Here is a 19,720-nt window from a genome sequence, read left to right as displayed (position 1 = left end):
TTTAATGGGCTACTTGTTGTGGTTGTTTTGTGCTACCATATTGTGTTTGGGTTTTTATTCCTGTGAAGCTGATTCGTGTGGCCGTAGGGGCGTCTTAAATCTTGGTTATATGTTTCATTCCCCCCCTTGTGTGCATATGTTGTCAAAGGTTAACAACCATTTATTTCTTTCGATATTTTTATATGCTTTACATCAATTTGAATGGATCTTTCTGTCCTCACTGTTACTTGTTCTTGCATGGGTTTCTCTGGATGCCCTTGTTTTGCTCAACACTTCAATAACATTAGGATCTTTAAATCCCCTGTACAGTGAATAGGGGTCATATATAACTATGATGAGAGTCCAACAGTACCTTATCCTGAGTAATGTACGGAACAGAGTGGTTCATGAAATAAATATAGAAATGACTCATTACAGCTGTGCACCTTTAACCATGGCCCTTTAGCTAAAGCATGGGTGTCAAACTCGTTTTCACTCAGAGGCAAAATACAGAGCAGTTTGTTCTAAGTAACAAGTAATTTCAACATGATTGTGCCCTTTTAAAAGCTATGTATGACGATTAACAGTTTGTATTCAAGCAATACATGACAGATATAACTTCCTGCAAGATCGCCACTTAAAATTTATTTTTTGACTAATTCTCATGTGATGTAGGTCAATTTTATGGAATTGTTTGCGAGAAATTGAAGGATTTTTAAAAAATGTTCTTTTGACCTTTTGTGGCTACAATTGTGTGATGTACACATTGGAAAATAGCAAGCCCCTGCAAATGTGCTGGAGTTTCAATTAATTCATGAATTTGGTGGGACTGAGACATCTACAGTTAAAATGTTTGGTAAATTTCACAGCTCTAAAGGGCCGGATTTTTGGCCCCCAGGCGTTGAGATTGACATGTGGGTTAAATGGAAAACTTCTTCAATTTCTTCAAGAATGACTACAAGCCTTTACAACCACTTTCTTTGGCCAAAGAAAAATAAATTTGTAACTGGATTTGCTTTCCTCTCAGCTTGTTGGTGTTATGCACCTTTTGGTAAATTAGTGCAATTTCTGTTCCACTGTATAATTTTCCAATTTGTTCAAGTCTTTCCAAACACAGACTCTGTTTGTCCTAGTGCTTTACAGCTGAGCAGGTGCTTTCTCTCCCTCTATGTCCCCCCTTTCTGTCTCGCTCTGAGGGTGCAGCACATGCACACAGAGAGAAGGAGATTGTATGTGTGCAGTTGTGTGGCAGAGGACAGTGACAGAAAGTGTGTTGATAATGCCGACACTGACAGAAGAGCGAGGAAGAAAGGGCGGATGTGTGTTTTCTAATCACGTGTGTGTTGCACTGGGCCATTAGGGCACACACACACTAGCAAACGCTCACTCACAGAGGCACTATACAGGGGGTTTGATTATCTCGGCCGTTTAGCAACTGGAAGCGCATCAATCCTCAGAATGATGGGAGAGCGAGCTCCCACTAGAGGCTGCAGGTGTGTGTGCTGATTTATGACAAGAAGCTGGCGTCCTATAGATCTGACCAGTAGGTAGATCAACTGGCAGCGCAGCAAGCGCGTCTCACTGACCAATATTTGGAAATTTATTAACAGGACGTAGGAGGGAGTGGGAGTAGCTTAGGGGCAATCCAGACAGGAGAGGAGGCGTATTGAATAAATCACAATTAGAATAAAAATCCCTGTCTGATATGTTTTAAGACAATATCACACTTTTATATTCTATTTTTCACAGGAATACAAGTGATTGAATGCGTAGACATTAGGCCTGGCCCAGACTATATATCAAGATTCAAGATATACTTAGATTTGTATTTTGGCGATATAGAAAATGACAATATCGCCTGTATCAATATTTATTTTATTTTATAGCTTATTTTCTTTTAATATATTAATGTACACTAAACAGCACAGTTAGATGGATTGTTAAGTGTTAAGTAGCACATATCGTGCAACGGTTTAATAAATATGTCTGAGTGGCATTTTTCATCAACAAATTTAACCTAAAATTGCCTTTCTGGTAAGACTTTGAGTTAATAATATTGAGATTTATATTGTATATCACCACTTTAAGAAAAAATATTGAGGTGAATGTTGGTCCATATCGCCCAGCCCTAGTAGAAAGAATGACATACAAATGTATCCAATTCCTTCCCTAATCCCGTTGAAATTGTTGCGCTACATTTCAAGGTTTGAGAAGTGATCACATGATTGATACAACATGCAGAGCTTCGTCCAACGTGTCGTTTTGTGAAAAAACAAACAGTTCATATTATTATGACTGAATTCAAATCTGAAAAGGCTCAAAGACGGGTGTAGCTGATGGTGTATTGGCTGAACTGGTGATGAGTTTACCTGGTGACACCACGGCAGAAGCGTTGAACCTCCAAGCAGGGATGGCAATAATGAAAGGTTTGACAAATATGGTTTTGGAACCACATCACAGATTTCCTGGTATTTTTCTTATTAAACTGGTGTCTAGCGATGTCGCTAACGTCACTCTTGCCACGTAATCTTGCGTCATTTCAGCGCCATCCCGTTTACATAAATTCTCTGCAGCATATACAACAATTTGACTCTATTAACCATATTTAACATGTTTGGGAAGTTTAATAGCCAGGAAAGTCATCTAAACTGGAATGAAACAAAATGGAAAAGTGTAAAGTGATACGGAATGGGGTAGATCCTGTAATGGAATATGGGAAATTTTGAAATGTGATCTGATTAATGTTTAATAAAATGATATTTTAAATTGTAAAAACTCAAGCTGTAAGTATTAAAACACAATAGGACCTTGGAGGAGATAAAGTACAGGAGCTGTTCAATCACAAATGCAAGACAGATTTAAAGAGAGGGAATGGGGAGAAGAGTGAGCGCAGAGAAATCTATAAATTGTGGAAGAGATGACGAGGCGCGAAAAAGGGCTGAAATGGTATGAGTGGGAGAGATGTGGCTCAGGATAACCGAGGAAAGGAAAAAAAGAATAAGATGGTGAAATGAATGCTTTTGAAGAGCTAAAAGCTGAAAACCGAGCTTTTAACGTGTTCCAACTTCAGCCCTTTGCACTCGTTGTTCTCACTCTCTTATCTAGTTCAGTCATTTACAAGAAGTGGAGGAAGGAAAAATCGTGGCTGATTTTCATCTTGCATTCTAAAGTTACACGAAAAAAAAAGACTTGAGGCTCACAAATTTGAGATCAAACCTATGAAATTCAGAAGGAACTCATGATTGTGTCCAACTCAGGACAGAAATGAATTACACACTTGTGTTTCAACCTTTGAGAGCTCTGTGTCTCCCAGCATCCTTTGTAATGCATCTCCTCTTTTACACCAACGCCTCTGATCACTGTAAAGCTCTGTGTGTGTGTGTCTGTGCATGTGCAACATCACTGTGACTTATGTTTTGAAAATGTTCAAAGAGCAATTTTGATCAAAGTGATGTCATTGTAGGATAATGCATGAGTCCTTACATTTCTGTGAAACTCTGGGAAAACTTAATGTCACGCCTGCTGTAATGATCAAAGCCTCTTTATTTTTATTACGTCATATGAAAGAACTTTTACTCAATGGCAGCCAGGCAAGACTGAAAAATACATTTGGCCTGGTTATTTCCTATTAAATGTAACAAAACAGATAGCAAATTTGACTGAGCTTGAAGAGGGGCGTCAGGGGTTGTTATGCAACATAATTTTCATCAATTCTTAAGTAGGAACTACTCGAGAGGCTTTTCTAGGTTTGGTTCACATATTCTACTCAAAGTAGGGTTGCAAAGGTTTCAAGCAGTTCATTTGTTCATGTTTTAAGAGATGCATTTACATTTTTATTGTGTGCAACAAGGGATATTTAGTGACATATCTGCAACTATTTTTCATTGAGTGGTGTCGGTTACAGTGAGATTCAAAGATCATCATTTTGGAAAAAACATGCTTATCAAGAGACTCATTAGAGCTGGGTGATATGGACCAAAACTCATACCTCAATATTTTTTCTCAAAATAGTGATATACAGTACGATATACATCTTGATAATTTTATTTCAAATTAAGTCTGACCAGAAAAACAATTCTAGGTTACATTTGATGATTCAAATGCCACACAGACACATTTACTAACAAACATCTGCCACTTTAGCCTTTTTCTCCTCTAAGGGACAGCACGTGTGAGTGAGTACTGTAGTATGGCTTGTTTAGGGGAATGTCTGGGTTTGGACGCACTCAGAAATTCATCAAACTGTGCTTTTTATGATGTTCTGCAGCAACTCCTCACAGAAATATTTTAAAACACAATTAGCTATAAAAAATATTAGTGGTGTAACAATACATTGATTAATTAACAATCCAATTACATCGATGCACAATGAAAACATCGATAAACATTCATTTATTTTCACATTCACATAGCACGTCTGTGCCACCATTTCCTGCGCGGGGATAGTGGCATAATGTAGCAAACGCTACACGACGACAAAACCTTGCAACCCCTGCTGCCACCCCAATATGTACATGTACTATGCAGCCGCCGACCGCTAATGTCCCGCTGCCGCTTCCTGAATGTGGAGCCAACCGCTATAAAACGCCAACGAAGAAGATGCGGAAGTAACCTGAGCGGCACAGAAGCTGCGTTGTTTACATTGTTGCTCTGCAAAGCGAGGAGTCAAGGAGAAAAAGCCATGGGAGAAAAGAGGCCAAAATTATTAACTAAATATCAGGATATGAAATAATAATGAAAGCGCAGCGCTGTAGTAGTGATGCTGATTTTAAGACAATAAGAACTGGGTTGAAGAAGGCACGCATGTGAGTGCGCAGACACGCAAACTGAGATCTGATACTTTCACTATTCGGTCAGTGCTCGTAAATGGGATGATTTATACTAACTCCCCACAACAAACAGTGTCTGTTCATGTAAATTAACAGCCTACTGAATAACAAGTGTCTGGAAGTCTACTTGAGATATTTGTTTAATATTAAAGAAGAAAAAAATTTATATCTAGCCATATATGTATATACAGTATAATAGCTATTATTATAAACCATATATGTAGCATTATTATCCTTGGTTATTCCGTTTTGAAACCAAATCAAAACAAATAAACCATGTGATTATTTTTGTTTTACACAAATTCATCATATGTTCCTTAAAATATGTTTTGATACTTAGTTATATAACAGTGTGACATCATTAATAAGTCAATGTTAAAGTAATAATAATAACGTGCCAGTGACACTTTTTTCCCCATCTGGTTCTGGTTTGTTACAGTGAAAATCAACTGTTTTTAAAGCCATATTTTTATATTATTAAAAACGTATTGCACCGTAGTAATTTGAATAAAACTAGAGACTTTTTATCACTCACGCAATTCAAAGTCTAACACTTTGTTGAATGTTACAGAATGGTGTTTATTAAGGGTGTCCCGATACAACTTGTTCACTTCCGAGACAATACTGATATTGTAGCCTTGAATATTGGCCGATATGATCCGATATCAGCACAAATCATACATACTTTTATGAGTTATTTTGTAGTGTGGAATGTTAGAAAAGGCTTGATCAAGTGATGTTACTCAGAGAACAATAGTCAACAACAGTAGGTATGAGAAAAACTAACCCGTTTATTATTAACCAATTGGTTACATACAGTACATTTTAACCTTCAACATAATATCTACAGTATTCTACAATTGAATAAAATAAATATATCATCAGTGCTTATATCTGAGATTTTAGATGCAGTCCGATAAAATCCGATATTCGTTTTCTGGCTGATATCGGACCGATATCTGATATGAATATCGGGTTGGGACACTCCTATTGTTTATAGTTTATTTAATGCCTGATACCTGAAAGACCTTAGAAATGAAATGGTCAAATCATACATCAGTTGTAATTTGGGAGTTGACATACATTGTGTGAGATGGGCATATAATATCATATCGATCGCAGGCTTGTGAATCGAATCAAAATCGTATTTTGACAGACTTTGTGATATCGGCAAACATTTTATTGTCATCCAAACATATCAACATCGTATCGTTTCTTGACGAAGCTGGTGATTTACACCCCTATAAATGTATACACTGCATGTTGATATAGGCAGTATTGCAATTTTCTTTATTGCCAAAATAGAAAACTCGATAAATCTTGAATCTCAATATATCGCCCAACCCTCCTCTGGTACTAAGTATCACCACCTGGACCTTTGTTGGATGACAGATGACAGTCGAATGGACAATATCAAATTAATTCGCAACACAATTGTTTCATTAGTAAAATTCAACATTTGTTACAAATAGTAACTCAATGGGTAGAAGAAAAGCTGATGTAATAACCCATTTGCTGTGGAAAATCCAGTTTGACCGCACACCGAGAGATAACCCCTCAGTCTCTGAATTTGTCCACCCTGACAGAAAGTAACACAGGCCTGACAGCTACGAACCCCCAGAGTAGCAGATGCCAGCATGACACATGACATCCCACTCATTCTGTGCAATTATGTGTACAACATTTTTTTTTTGGTGAAGGGATTTTGAGGAAACTATGATGATCTTCTTGATCGTTGCCATGATCCCTTCAGGCTATCCAAGAGGTTACTTCTGCACTACGAGACACACACAGTGGGTTTCCATTGTCTTCACCTCTAGGTTTGCCTCTCGAGGTGTCACGACTGGAACAAATAACAGCAATAAACAAGGTTCACATCTCCGTGGAGGCCAGGCTTAGATAACAGCCCTACAGCTGCAAAGGATGCAGTAATTCAGTGTTTTATACATAGATTGAATAGTTAAAGGTAGGGTGGGTAATTTTCACCAGATACACTTTAAGTTTTTGGTTGAAGATTTCTTTATGTCTTGACAGAAATGAAAGGGCCCATGTTAAGCTAAAATGACTTTAAACATCATAAAAGTGCTATTTGGGCTTCATACACATGCCCAAAGTGTTTTTTTCATTGATTCCCTCAATCGTTAGTTAGAGGGTGATTTTTCTCCTTTCTTACTGCTGGGCGAGCCCAAACACCTCGTTCCAATTTGATGACGCGTTCCACTTTGATAACGAAATTGACGCGGCACTGAGCTGGAGAAGCCGCACCTCCAGTTCGGAGGCTATAACTCTGGAAAACAGGCGTTTGGGAAAATAAACCTCAAATACTATGTTTTTGGGGTTCTTAGAAGAAATGGAGATGGGTGAAGAATTGCATGACATGGGACCTTTAAGATCTTATGTGCTTTGAAAAAGGAACCAAAGGAAATCTGTCATCTGTAGCAGCTGTAAACCTGTAAAAACTTTGACCAATGAAAAAAAGACAGGTAATGTTTACTTACACTGAATGAGACGTGAGACGACGTAGTTTCTACACAATGAGCTTAGGTCCGCTTTTAGAGCACTGGCGCCCGTGCATGTGAGTGAGGGGCGTGGCTTTAGAGGGAGCACAGAGGGGAGGGGGCGGTTAAAAGCGCAGCACTCAGAGGATGCTACTTTCAAAATCATGCTAGTTTGAGAAAATTACCTACCCTGCCTTTAAGGGGACAGACTGCTGTGAAGTTAACTCTTATAGCCATTGTGATAATCAAGAACAATGCATTAGTCAACTGAGAGTGCTCTTTCAGCCTTTAAAGTCTTTTTTCTAATATTTCCTACAACTCCTTCTTTACTGTTTTTCAATAGTCAAATACATTTCAGTTTTAAATAATTTTAAATTAATTAAAAAGTTGAGGGGCATATATACTGAAATAAATGTATTTTTACTAGAGCTGGGCGATATATTTAATTTTCTTTTTTGGGGATATAAAAGATCACAATATTGCTTATATCGATATATATATATTTTTGTAGCTAATTGTGTTTTAAAATATTTCTGTGAGGAGTTGCTGCTTTTGATACTTCTCAGAACAGCATAAAAAGCACAGTTTGATGGATTGGAGTGCATCCTAACCCAGACCTTCCCCTAAACAAGCCCCACTACATTACTCACCCACACGTGCTGTCCCTTAGAGAAGGAAAAGGCTAAAGTGGCACATATTAAATATGTCTGTGTGTCATTTGAATCAACAAATTTAACCCAGAATTGTCTTTCTGGTCAGACTTATTTTGAAATAAAATTATCAAGATTTATATCGCATATTGCTATTTTGAGAAAAAACATTGAGCTATGAGTTTTGGTCCATATTGCCTGGCCCTACTTAATACTGACGTTATCGCAAAGAACTAAAATTTTGTTGAAACTGTATCACTTGGTTTTTTCATGTTAGATTTTTGAAAGTGTAACTCTGCGAAACCATCTTTTTTGTTATAAACAAATGTATTTGCGTATGAAGTGGTGCTGTTAATTGATTCTTGTCCAATTCTTCACATTTCAGTCAAAGCATTTCAACCTGGTGAAACTTGTAAAAATGTACGACTGCGACTGTCCTTTCTGGGTTGAAACCTGGGCATTTTGACGAGATCCAGGCCTATTAAATTTTGGGGGCAGCTTTTGTCATGAACACGAACCACTACTATTTTCCATGTCCTTCCCATAAAAACTAGCACCTGTCGACTGACTGACAGGGGCTGCTGTTAGAGAGTGACTGGGAGTGTCTTATAGAAACTACACCAGGAGCCCCGCCCATAATTAGCGCATTTTTTTGAATTTCCAGCCTAGACGCACTTCTTAAAACTAATTTAAACGTGATTTTAATCATTAAAGCCTGGTGTCAACATGAATGGGCTGTTTGCTGGTGTTAAATGTTGTTTTAAGACACAGAGAAGTCTTGTAGAATCATTCACAATGTCTTGACAGCTGCTATTAACTGACCTTGTCTGAGACGGTTGCAATGCAGGTCTCTAGAGTGTCAGGACTTGATAGAAGAGGTAATCTGCCTCCTGGATTTGTCCTACCGTATGTTAGGGAAGTATAATAAAACTGTGTAAAACCAGTGACACCAAATTGCTTTATTCCCCCACCAGCTATTTCAAGTTGCATTTTATTGTTGTGGAAAATCCACAATGACTTGCATCTGAACCTTCCCTGCCTAAACAAACAGTGGATCCTTCACTGTGCAAAAAGGATTTTTCTGAAGAAAAAAAAAAAAAAAAAAGATTAACACATTTTTTTTTGGATGTCTTATATAATTCTTAAAAAAAGGAAATCCTAACTCACAGCATTCACAAATTTAAACCAGAGCATTACAATTGGGGTATTCCCCAAAACTTCATGAACCTTGCAAAGACACTAAATCTACAGAACTGGGGCAGTGTGATTGTCTTCAAACATGTTACATCACTCCTCTTCTTCTATAAATAGGGATCTGCTTAAATGGCTTCATTTCAGACATAGAAAGTCTGTGCGAGTCTGTTTCCACATTATGTTATAAATGCATAATATCTCTTTTGTGTATGGGTGCCTTTGGGGCGACACAAAAATTCTGCAACATGTAGAACATTCATTTATCAATTATAATAATTGATGCATTGATTGTTGACCGTGTGTGTTTGCTGGTGCTGGTGGCAGTGCAGTGATTGGTTGTTCCTTCTCTCTACCCTGCATAAACCAGGCACATATCTGTAGTGATGGGAACAAGGCCAACCCCTGTGCCTCAGAGGAACACATCAGAGCTCAGATAATCTGTGCTCAATGGAGCGCACGCACAGCACATGTATATAGGGTGGTCACATTATAAGGATCGCTGCTAATTAGGACGAGAGAAGCCTCTTTCAAGAGAAAAAAAAACATATTTACAATTTAATACATTGGTTAAATATTACAACAATAATGTGATTGTTGTGAGAATTTGATTACAATTATAAATTGGATCACATTTTGGCCATTTTCAATTATTGTATTTGTAGTTCAGAAGCTTTTTTTTAATTCTTGGCCAAAGTCCTATTATTTAGTTATCATATCTTCCATCTTTTACAATGAACAAAATGTGTCATGACAAAAAATTACACATTATGTTTAGCAGTACACATAAACTGCTCTTTGTAAACAATTGTAAAAACAACTACATTGGTCTTAGTCATGAAACAAGGGCATTATAGAATAGTATAGAATCGAGGCATTTATAACCCTGTTAGGTTACACCTGGTAAAATGCATAATTTTTTAAAAGTCTAAATAAATAAAGGTGCCTTTTATGTTAGGTTCACTTTTACATAAAAGTAACAACCACAGGTTTGTTTCCATAAATGCACAGCTGGTCTTGCACAATGCAGCTGTTGCACAGAGAAGTAAACCATTGCACAGCAGAGCAGGAGGAGGATGCTTTCTTTTTAAAGTTTATGATGTCAATGAAGTTTTAAAGCATCACTGGGCATAAAACCTGGCACAAATGCATATTGTTTTTATCACAATATATGTCAAACTGTATAGTTTCTTCAAACGAATAACCTTGCCTGATAATCTATGAATAAAATTTGAGATGCAACTTTACATTCACCACTGTTGAGGGTTATTACCTCCGCCATAGAGGTAATGTTTTCACCTTCTTTTGTCTGGCAGTCTCTGTTAATGTGGGTGTTTGTAAGCAGGATATCTCAAAAAGTCCTGAATGGATTTAAATAAAATTTGGTGAGCTGATAGATAATCTCAAAAGGAAGAACTAGTTCGATGTTGGAGATGATCTGGGAAGTACTGTAGATACAGCGCTCTCTGTGTTCTCTTATTGTACATTGCATCAGGCCCAGTGCGTAAGGATAATAGAAACACCAAGTAATGTAAGAGATTAAGGCTTTGACATGAACAAGACTGTGGATTGGTAACACTACCTGGTACCTACCATCAAGATGGTTCATTGAAATATTCCTGACTAATAATCAGTCATATGGCGATTTGTGACTTCTGACTGAGAGAGTTGAGCTATTGCGGGTCAGCTTGTTCCACCGAAATAGAATTTCTTCAGTGCATTTCTTTGATTAAGAGTGAACTTACCTAAACTTTGTATTGGTGCACTTTAAAAGTGGAGAAAATAAAAATAAGGAACCTGTAATTGTTGGCTTTAGAGTAGATGAGCTTCAGCGACTCCTCTGAAGACTTGTCCATAGTTGATGAAGTAATGCAGCAATGCTAACCATTGTTAAAGTTTGCACAGTTCTTGACTGACGAGTGAGATGTTTGTGTGTTTTCTATTTCTAGTTTAAGCATTGCAATGGGATTCTAGGCCGGAAATAGAAAGTGTAGGGTTGAAGAAGTGACCCTGAAGAAGGGATGGGGGTCATAGTTCACTGTCTTGTGTCATAAATGGAAACAGCCATTGCTCCAAAGTTTCTCTTTCTATTAAGTGAAATGTGTCATGTTGCAGTAGAGAAGTTACTGGGTGTATGAAATAATACATACTTAATTCAAAATGTGAGATAAAAAAAACGGCTTTAACATCCTTATTTACATTTTTTTTTCTACTTGTTTTTTTTTTTTTTTTTTTTTTTAATGAATTAATTTAATATTTATTCTTTTTCATACAACAAAATGGTTTAGCCAACTACATTGGGTTATGGTTGTATAAGTTTAAGAAAATGTATTGTATGTCGAGAAAATATTTCAAGACCACAAAGCACCAACTGCGTTCTGGTTTGTTCGGATTTGGCTTTTGCATGAAGTTGCAGATCAATGACCGGTGTGTGGTGTGACCAAACCTTTGACTGGTAGAGTAGATAAAGGTAGTGTCCTGTACATCTTTGTTTAGTTGCTTATTATTAAATTTGAGACCATCAGAACATTTTTCATAAACTAGAAATGACTCCGCTATATTACTGCAGTAGAAATTTGCAATAACTCTAAAAGATACAGAGTAAGACAATCTTCTTTGACTACTTTTCTCTCATGTAATCATTCCTCCCTTATTTTCATGCACCTCCTCCTCCTTGCAATGACTCTTCAGCCTTCAGCACATGCACCGATGTGCGTGGCTCTATCCTTAGTTGACTTAACACGTCCTGACAGGCCATTCCCTATGGATTCTGATCAAATAGAGCAATAGTGTACAGAGCAGCAACAGTGCTGCTCTGGGCTGCTCAAACAGCAGCCATAATATGGCAAAGATCAGCGACCTACACAACTGATTCAACACATTTATGTGCTGAGTCTACTTGGTTACACATACAATTTTTTAAAAAGTGGAGAGGCTATGAAGCTTATGGGCTTATTCATGTGTTGCTCATTGGACCGTACTACTTGAGGAGGAATGGTGACCCCTTGGTTTTTAATTGACCAAGCTTTATTTTTCAGTGGACATGTGCTTAGTTTTTCCTATCTTGTGACTATCCACATATGTTATATAGTGCTGAAGACCATTCACCTTTATTCTATCTGAAAGCAGAATACATGGACTGGCATTACATTCTCGTTCGTAAACAAACGAGTATAAAACACACAGCATAAGTTATTAATCTGTTTCTATAACACTTACCACAGATAAAAACAACAATGGTTCATCGGTTTGGAGAAGTAAAGTATTTGGTAAGGGTAGGATGATATTTTGTGACAAGATATCGCAATATTAAACGTCACAAAATCTATCGCCGATGGTACAAGCATTCCTTTCCATCCCTGCCACATCTGTCCTTAATGAACTTTACTTTCCAACTGCAAGAGACATAGTCAATGTCCAAAGGTCTCAATTGTTGCTAGAAAATGTTGAAATGCTAATATTGTTGAAAAGGAACATATGCATGTTTTAAATCAGGGCTGTGTAGACCATGTAGACTGAATAGATAGATACTGTATGTCTTCGAAGAATGTCATGATGACATGATTTGCTTTTATTTTTAGACTAGCGCAAAGTGTCACTTGTTGTTGATTTTATATTTCATTTAAATGGTCATACCCAGAGTAAGTATATCCAGAGATACCGTAGAATTAAATAATGGCATCCTTATTTTTACAACTGCAGTTTTTTGTCTTTTTTCCTTTTCCCAAAGTATTGTCTTGTATCATTATCATGACCCCAATTATGCATATCTTCCTGTCCCACCCCTAACATTTAGCAGAAAGCATGCAAACTCTCCCCTCAAGCGACTTGACTTGCGTGATTTGAGCAACAACGATCAAGCCCCCCGTAAGGCTTGTGAACCGGACTCTGTCTCTCCTTCCACCTTAAAGCACTGTGCTGATCAGCTGTCTCCAGTGTTCACAGACATTTTTAACACCTCACTGGAGACATGCACCGTACCAGCCTGTTTTAAGGCCTCCACCATCGTTCCTGTCCCTAAAAAGCTGAGGATCACAGGACTTAATGACTACAGACCCATCGCTCTGACATGTGTGGTCATGAAGTCCTTTGAACGCCTCATGCTCTCCCACATCAAGGACATCACCGACCCCCACCTGGACCCCCTGCCTATAGATCCAACAGGTCTGTAGACGATGCTGTAAACCTGGCTCTCCACTTCATCCTCCAGCACCTGGACTCCCCAGGCTCCTACGCCAGGATCCTGTTTGTGGACTTCAGCTCTGCTTTCAACACTATAATCCCAGCTCTCCTTCAGGACAAGCTTTCCCAGCTGAACATGCCAGACTCCACCTGCAAGTGGATCACAGACTTCCTGTCTGACAGGAAGCAGCACGTGAAGCTGGGAAAAACCATCTCTGCTCGCCGGACCATCAGCACTGGATCTCCTCAGGGCTGTGTTCTTTCTCCTCTGCTCTTCTCCCTGTACACCAACAGCTGCACCTCCTCTCACCAGTCGGTCAAACTCCTGAAGTTTGCAGATGACACGACCATCATCGTCTCATCTCTGATGGAGACGAGTCTGACTACAGGTGGGAGACAGACCGGCTGGTGTCCTGGTGCAGCCAGAACAACCTGGAGCTCAACGCTTTAAAGACAGTGGAGATGATAGCAGACTTCAGGGAGAACCCAGCCCCCCTCACCATGGGAGACTCTACAGTGAGCTCTGTGGAGTACTTCTGCTTCCTGGGGACCATCTTCACTCAGGACCTCAAGTGGGAGCTGAACATCAGCTCCCTTATCAAAAAAGCTCAGCAGAGGATGTACTTCCTGCGGCAGCTGAAGAAGTTCAGTCTGCCAACAAAGATGATGGTGAACTTCTACAGCTCCATCATCCAGTCCATCCTCTGCTCCTCCATCACCATCTGGTACACTGCAGCTACGGCCAAGGACAAGGCCAGACTGCAGCGTATCATCCACTCTGCAGAGAAGGTCATCGGCTGCAATCTGCCCTCCCTCCAGGACCTGTATGCCTCCAGGATTTTGAGGCGTGCAGGAAAGATTGTGGCCGACCCCTCCCACCCCGGTCATAAACTGTTTCAATCTCTCCCTTCTGGAAGGAGGTTTCGGTCCATCAGGACCAGAACCTCCAGACACAAAAACAGCTTCTTTCCCTCTGCCACCATCCGCATGAACACACCCCAAGTCACCCACTGAACCCCCCCCCCAAACACCCGATCACCACCTCCATGATGACATTATCTGCTGCACTGTATATATATATATATTTATATTTATCCTATTTATCCTTTATTCTCTATCTATCCTTTATTTATCCCTCATCCTTTATATTTATCATTATTATTATTATTGTTGCTGGGTTGTTCTTTGTTTTTTTATTTTTTTTTGTTTGTTTTGTGCACCAACTACCAAGACAAATTCCTTGTACTGTCCTTAAAACTGTACATGGCCATTAAAAACATTTCTGATTCTGATTCTGAAAGCACGACCTTGTTGCTCAAAGTTGAAAAATTAGAACTTTCCACAGTCATTCACCGTCTGTAGAGCCGCGGCAGCAGCCCGTCCTTCCCACTACAGTGTAGACGGCTGCTGTGGAGGTCTGTACTACACTTCCTCAGTTTATCAGGGTAAAATTAAAGCGGTTAACTTCTTGAATAATCCTACATTCTGAGTGAACTCATCCTTTAATAACTCCGTAAGTTGATCATTTAAGCGGTAAAAGCGGAGCACTCAACATATGGCCAGAGAAGTGATCAACCCTCTCTCTTCCCCCCGTCACCATCTCTACACACACACACACACACACACACACACACACACACACACTGTTCCCTGGTTGTCGCGTCACTGGAGCGATGAAGTGATGGAGTAACCGAAAAGCACCACTATGTTCAAGCAACTCATCACGGGCGATTGAAGTGACTGCAGTCGCTCCAGTCGCATTCGGTGTGAACGCACCTTTAGACTTGTATGTTTTAACTGATTTACAAGCCTAATCAATTCTAATGAATAAAAGGATGTGCAAAGACGGTAAGTGAGAAATGCAGGCTTTATTCTGCTCTTTAACTGTACATTTCTATGTTATTATTCCTCTTTAGTAGTCATACTGTTGATATAAGATGCTGACTTCAGCAACTCAGTTCACAAGCAGTGACTATTTGGAGGAGTAAGTACTTGATTCTTTTCAGACTTCATCAGATTAACAAGGTAAATACATTCAACATTTAATCTCTGGTCTGCACCTCCCCAAACAAGGGGAAGTAATTCTCTTCAGCTGTTTGTCAGTGTATAAAAACGACAAAGTACCAGAATAGAAAAATAGTTGTTGGGCACAAAACTCTTAATACAAACATACATTTACTTTCATCTACCTCTGACTGCGAAGATGTTTTCATCAAGGCTGCTTGGAGAGTAGAGCACTCTGTTAAATTCTTGTGAGTAAAAGAAAGTACAATTAACAGCTCGAATGAAACCATAGTGTAGGCCTTTTTTGACTAAGCACTTATTTCTTCTTTTTAACTCAAAAGTAGTCCCAAAGCCCTTTACAATATCAAACAGCACATGCACCCGTTCACACACCAATGGGACAGAGCTGCCATGCATGGTACTAATTTACCATTGAGAGCAACTTTGTGTTTAGGATCTTGTCCAAAGACACTTCCTCAAATAAACCGGCATAGCCATGAAAATGGTGCCCCCAGCCCCTTGAACAGAAGGCTTGGTAATGGTGACAGTGCTGAGCTTTTTAAGAGAAAAGCAAACCTAGACCTCGGATAGATCGCATTTTTTTTTGCCTCAATAAATGACAAACTCTAATTAGGTATAATAATTACCCTTTCCATCAAAGCACGAATGAGATAATATAAGCATTACTTGACAAGTGTGTTGAAATGACTGAATGACTGAAGCATTTGTGTGCAGACACATGTTGTTGGTTGTAGGCAGCTTTACAACAGTATAAAGTATTGTGATGAGTATGTTTATAATTTGTTATGGGATCCACTTATTACTTACCAAACCCATTCATAATGTTTTTCACCAGCAGCAGAACTTGAGTTTATTCCGAGGCTGACCAGGAATCAGTGTAAATAAATTAAAACTGGACTAATGTGCTCTGACCTCTGTTCTGGTTAAGCAGCTATAGCTGTTTGATGCTCTTTTGTTAATATACAACTATGAACATTGGCATTATAGGGGCCATGTTTGATTCTTAATCAAAGACGTGCAACAATGATTTATTTTTAGTTAAATTGCATTGTTTCGAATAGTTTATCAAGGAATTCTTTTGACAATGGAAAAAAAAGGGGAAAATAGTACCGTACTTTTTAGTTTTTTTCCCAAAAACAAAATTTGTCTACAGTCCCATTTTGTAAAATAAATCGTGAGAGAATCGTATCGTGAACCCAGTATCGTGAATCGAATCGTATCGGGAGTTGAGTGAATCGTTACATCCCTAATTATTGATAAATTATCGCTATAGCATTGATGCTGTCACCCTTAACCTCAACTCCCTGATACTCTGAAAGATGCAGGATTATGCATTAAAGCTCTTTAAACAACACAAAAGGACAATAGTTAACCTGATAATTACTCAAACTGTGTGAAGCTCTATTTCAGACTGTATTCAACGTTGTGCCTCATATCAGACTTTTCAGCGGTTTGAAATGAGAAGTGTCAAAGCATTGGGCTTATCAACGTCAGCTACATCTAAATTTATATCAACATGTATTATGATTGTCAAAAGCAGTTTGAAAAGCTGTGCGTCAGCAGCAGTGGAGTTTCTTCATAAAGGCAATGAGAACACGGTAATTGCTTAGGTGCCAATCTAACTTGGGGCATATTCACACCTGTCTGTTTGTTCCTGATATGTAATTACAGGCCTCTTTCCTGGTCAGTTCTGGTCAGACTGCCCTAAGCAGGCCAGATACTGAGCACTGAACAGCACCAGATCCCTTGAGGCACACACCCCGAAAGCTTGTTTACCTCCGAATCCCAGACCGGTCTGTTGCCAAAAACCATTTGACCGAATAAACCCTGTGTCAGCAACTGACTAGCAACCCTAAAGCTTGTGTCCGTCTCATTCGACTCATACCAAGTTAAATTCCCTTTTTTAAACTGTATTTGGCGAATAAAAGCTTTTCTGATTCATCCAAACCGCCACAACAGTTCCAACAGTGTTTTCTCCAAAGATTGATTTGTTTGGAGATAAGTGAACACAGCAATCGCTCTCTGTAGCGAAATAAAACAAGTGGGTTGAGATCGCCTTGATGGGGTGGTCTCTGCTGTCGTCCGTTTGACACCTGTAGCGGTTCGTTAGTAGTGAGAACATAACCGACCCAGAAACTGACACCATTGTGGTTCATCCACCAATAAAGGGGTGCAGTGATACACTGGGCTGAATACGTTATGTGCAGAGGGTCACCGATCGTAGCACATCTTTGTCGTCATTATTTCCAGTCTAGATTCCTGGTAGAACTGGATATTTTCTTCATATAACACTAGATGATTTTTTTGGTAGATTTTTACGTCTACCGAGTCAGCTTTAATGAAGGACGCGTAGAAGTACTTCATTGACTTTCTGTCGTCCTATCCATGAGAATGCTGAATTGCTGTTTTTGCTTCCGGGTTTTCTGACCAATGATAGAACGGCAATCTACGTTTATTTACAACTTTGTACCACTAAAGGCTGTTATCGTGTGAACGCAAAGGACCCAAATAAAATATGCAACAATTATATCTATTTATCTTCTGAATAGAAACAAAACAAACGAGCCACATGTGTGAATACATCCTTAAAACCTACCTACCAAGAACAAACCTGACAAAATAAAGTAGATTATTTTTAAACTTAAGCAATCATGTACCACCTGAAAGGAAACGCTGTTTTCCCTCCTACTTTTAAGGACCGCAGCTGCTCAGCCCCACAGGCTGTAATATTCAACTAGAGCTGTTCCAACCCTCTGAATGTACAGACATGCCAAAGTGTAAAAGCTTCAAAACAACAGTTTAACCTTTCTGTCATTTTAGAGTCCTTCTTTTAAATTTCCTAACCAAAACATGAAATAGTATGTGTGAAAATAATAAACAATGGACCTTTCCTTTATTCTTTTTCACCAAATGACCTGCCTGAGCTACATTTTGATTCCCACTGTCGCTGGACATATTCTCTTTGTCATGCAGTTCTTTTCCATTTTGTCTTTATTGCTGCCGTGACCTTATTACTTCAGAAAAGTGCTTCAAGCTGTGTCGTGTATCATTTAGCTGGACTGCAAGTCATCTTAAGACCTGTGTTGCTCATGTTTGAGTGATGTGATAAAAAATGGCTGTAAGTTGTAGTGAAAAGCTATAGCTTATTTACATAACCCGGTTCTCTGAGTAATATGAATCAGATGTCTCACTATGGGATATACACCTCCGCGTCATATCTCAGAAGCCCTTTCTCATAAAGCCAACCCTGATTGGGTCATAAAATGTCATCATCCACGGCAGGTAGTCCCACCTACTATAAGTAGAGTGGGCGGAGAATACATTGGCATTCAATAAGCAAACCTCTTCTCGCTCAGTCAGCAAGAAGAACTGTCTGAGACATTTCACACATATTACTCAGAGAAGCGGGATTATGTAAATAACTTATAGTTCTTTCACATTTGTTTCAATGTCTCACTATGGGATAATGTAGCTCCCGTATTGTAGACGAGCTTATCACATACTACACCAGCCCACAGGGCAAGCACTGTACCGATCAGGACAGGAGAACCGCCCGTGCCACACACGGAGCAGAGACATCCAGTGAGTAAAACCGGACAACCGGGTGCTGACTCGCAGTCTTATCCCCGAAGCTCACATGACAGGCAGAGAAGTCCCACAAAACACTGAAAAGGAAAGTGTCCCACCCGGTGACACCAATCCTCAAACACCCTCCACTTACAGTCGAACAGAGACCTAGCGGAGGAAGCCCGAGCACTCTGTATGGTGGAAATCACACACTGTGAGAGTCCTGTGCCACTCAGGGGCCAAGCCCATTGCACCAGGCGCTCTGGGTGAGGATGGAAGATTGAGCCCCTCGCCTGTGACAGTAAGTCCCTCCGCACCGGGAATGACGGGAGCACAATCCGCCTTGACGATTGATGTACACTACCATAGTCGTATTATCTGTCCTCACCAGGACATGGTGGCCCGTGAGGAACAGAAGGATCCCGCATTTATCATGAAACACAGTCCCCTTTAGAAGGGCAACAGCCGAACCTCCATTTAAAATGTCTGTTTCTCTCGGTAGCCTCCAGGCCAAGCCGTGGTAGCGGGGAGGTGGGAGCGTGGGAGACCCTCAGATGCACGTTCGAAGAGAACATGGGAACATCCAGCTCCGTCATCGGAGAAGATTCCTTTTCCAGACCTGGGTGTGCTTCGCGGGCTGCAACCAAGGTTGTTGGCTTCCTGGACCAGCCGAACGACCATGCTGAGACGGCAGGTTGAGACAGGTAGAGCTGGAGAGCATGGAGCTCCTAGCCGCGACACGGAAGGAAAGGGGAGTGATCTGGTCGATCTCTTTTCTTCCCTGACCTTGGTGCGCTGT

At 39.7% G+C, this 19,720-nt stretch overlaps 1 protein-coding gene across 2 annotated transcripts in view; it reads left to right on the top strand.

Annotated features, from left to right (window-relative positions):
• il1rapl2 (interleukin 1 receptor accessory protein-like 2) overlaps positions 1 to 19,720 on the top strand; it is a 367,898-nt gene that overhangs the window by 2,904 nt on the left and 345,274 nt on the right. The gene's annotated exons all lie outside the window — the stretch shown is intronic.

This window comes from Gouania willdenowi, chromosome 10 (assembly GCF_900634775.1).
Source record: "Gouania willdenowi chromosome 10, fGouWil2.1, whole genome shotgun sequence".
Classification (NCBI taxonomy): Eukaryota; Metazoa; Chordata; class Actinopteri; order Blenniiformes; family Gobiesocidae; genus Gouania; species Gouania willdenowi.
Note: the sequence above shows the minus strand (reverse complement) of the source record. Positions and strands in the feature narration are given on the sequence as shown.